At 39.9% G+C, this 3,050-nt stretch overlaps 1 protein-coding gene across 1 annotated transcript in view; it reads left to right on the plus strand.

Annotated features, from left to right (window-relative positions):
* UTRN (utrophin) overlaps nucleotides 1-3,050 on the plus strand; it is a 374,661-nt gene that overhangs the window by 291,406 nt on the left and 80,205 nt on the right. The window lies entirely within an intron of this gene.

Here is a 3,050-nt window from a genome sequence, read left to right on the forward strand (position 1 = left end):
ATGGTACTCAGTATACCTTGGATTTTGCTAGTGGATTTTAGGAGACGTCCTGGTAGTAGAGTGAAAGCATGGTGAGTGATCCAGGAACAAAGCACTGTTCTTGCTCGTTCTACATGAAATGGTCCACAGATTCCCTATTGCAGTTTTCAGTAGGGAAAAAAGACCTTTTATTTCCTTGCCTCATGCCTCTAAAAGTGACAAACCAGAATTAAGCTGCTTTTGCTTTGTGGTTATCATAATATATGGAAGTCAGGAATAGTTTCCTGTCTTCTGATCAAGTTTTATTTTGTCAGTAGGAGTGACTGAGGTTTATTTCAGTTATGGCAAGGTAGACCTTCTTCTACCTTGTACCTGCTGAAATAAATTGTCAGTTGACACTGGACTTACTGACTGTCTTGAGTGTGTATCTCAGGTGCACTATCTGTTGAATTAGACACAAAGAAACAGTGTAACTCTTCTTTCCCTTTGCAGAATTGACCCCCGAGGAGAAAGCCATGAGAATTGCCAAAGTTATGCGTAAACAGTCATCAGAGGTAAAAGAGAAGTGGGAGAACCTAAATGCCAGCGCCAGTATCTGGCAGAAGCAAGTGGACAAAGCATTAGAAAAACTGAAAGACCTGCAGTGTGCCATGGATGACCTCGATGCTGATTTGAAGGAGGCCGAAAATGTGAGGAATGGCTGGAAACCTGTAGGAGACTTGCTCATAGATTCGTTACCAGATCACATTGAGAAAACTACAGTAAGTATGGAACTCCAGGGTAATATTTAGCCTGCGTGTGTGTATGTGTCAGACCTTCTCATTCTACTACCTCTAGACACATTAGATATGTACACACTGTGTACATATCTATGTACATATATCACTGTGTGGTATAAGGTGCTCTTTAAAGACCATATCTGAGGTCTCAAAGTCCAGTGCTGTACCACATTGACTGTGTTGGCTGGGGTTGCATAAGCACATGTGATCAACAAGCTACAGGTGTGTACAGAAAATAACACTGATTAAATGAAAAAGATGTGTTCTGGGAATTAAATATTTTCCTCCTCTAAATGCTTTCTAATCCATAATTAGGCTTTGGGTTTGTTTGGAGCTCTGCCCAGGCACTGGAATGTGAATGTGCTGAGTCAGTTGTCATTCCAGCAGTTGACAATAGCTCCCTTGCTTTTTGTAGTGGTGAACTGTCAGATCTGATTGGCCATCATGTATAGCTTTCTTGTTAGGAAAACATTTAGAGCTTTTTCAGTCATGCAGACGTGTATAAGTAGTTTTAATTTCTACTTCTTAACTTTCACAAACTTCACACATCTATTACCTGTTTTAGTTCATATGAGTGACCATTTGCTTTTACTTTAACCTGACTTCTCATCAGGATTATTTCAAAGTGAAGAACACATACTACTATATAACATTCTTGCTGCCCATGCAGGGCTCAGCATCCCAAGGCATGGCTGCTCGTGATGGGTAGTAGTCCTCCCCTGCTTAGCTTCCTGGGTTGGGTAGGGATCCAGTAATGCAGAGCTCCGCAAAGAAGGGATATCTTTTGATAACTATCATCCAGGAAAGCTGACTGGAAAGAGTACAGTGCTTGAGAAAGTGCCTGAATATCCGGGATTCCAGGAGAGCACGTTGGTATGCACATGTAGGTAGAGAAAATTGCTGTTTGGGGCAAATTTAGCACTTATCACTAAGCTTCTGTTTCACAAACACAACTTTTCAGTTTTTAAGCTTAAGGGTGAATATGGCAAAACACTGGAAGACCCTGGGGTTGTTTACCTGACCAGCCATGTCTTCAGCTTGGGCTAATCCTGAATAGCTTCTTGTTCTCATGTTAAGAAATGATTTGTCATATCTCAATGACTTTTTCTGTAGAGTAAAGCAAAGTCTTTCAGTCAGTGGAAAAACTGAAACATCTGCTGAACTAATAAGGGTCTGCTGGCTGTCCAGAAGCCCAGTGCTTCTTTCTTGCCAGCATGTTCCTTGGCCTGATGAGTGATTTTTGAAGGGAGGTAAATAATTGAATTATCCAAAGAAAATGCTTTTTTAACAGTTGTTTTTGGCTCATTTCATGGTGTTCAATCAAGCTGTTTATAGGATTGAACACTTAACTGCTCACAGCAAAAGAGATATTTGATGCATCTTTTTAACAGTAACTAAAACTTGCATCAATTTTGCCGTAATACTGTATTTAGTTCTATTTGATTCAATAAACCTTTTACGTCTTTTTAGTCATTTGTAATTGTTTTACTCTGTGGTTCTAATCAGGTAAAACATTGTACTCCTTTTCCTTAGAAGATAAATTCCTTCATGCTTTGCTAATTCAATAATAGTTTTTAAATTGAATTTTTGTCAGCTGCTTAATACTGGAAAGCTGTAGCTACTGAACACATGTTTTCCTAAGAACACTTGGCAGGCTGTTTGCTGCTAAAGCTCCTAATATGGCACTGTGTATTTCCTTCTGTGATGAAAAACTCTTAAGCCATATGGCACCACTAAAAAATGATTTAAATCATTTAGGGGCACAATTTGCTTATGGGCATTTGAGCAAGTTTCATACTGTTTTTCTCTAAAGATGGGTATGAATGATATAGTAAGAACACTGAAGTGAGGGAACTTTGCTGAGAACTGACTTGTGTCAAGTTGTTCAGCATACGCTGCCACTCTGGGTGGGTCAGAACTGTGTTGAGCTTACTGGGGCTTTTGTGCTGCTCATATGTCCCTTGAACATAAGTGTATGTTTCTTACTCTTTAAGGCTTTTAGAGAAGAAATTGCTCCCATCAACTTAAAAGTTAAAACAGTGAATGATTTGTCCAGTCAACTGTCTCCACTTGACCTTTATCCATCTTTAAAGATGTCTCGTCAACTGGATGATCTTAATATGCGTTGGAAACTTTTGCAGGTATTCTTCTGAATATGTACAGTAGGTGTGTGGGGAGAGATGTTTCTTTTTCTCTCTGTCTCTTCTCTCTCCTCTCTCTCTCCTCTCTCTCTCTCTCCTCTCTCTCTCTCCCCTCTCTCTCTCTCCCCTCTCTCTTTCTCCCCTCTCTCTC

The sequence above is a fragment of the Empidonax traillii genome, unplaced genomic scaffold (assembly GCF_003031625.1).
Source record: "Empidonax traillii isolate 1590-97213 ecotype Southwest subspecies unplaced genomic scaffold, ASM303162v1 scaffold235:size1242204, whole genome shotgun sequence".
Lineage (NCBI taxonomy): Eukaryota > Metazoa > Chordata > Aves > Passeriformes > Tyrannidae > Empidonax > Empidonax traillii.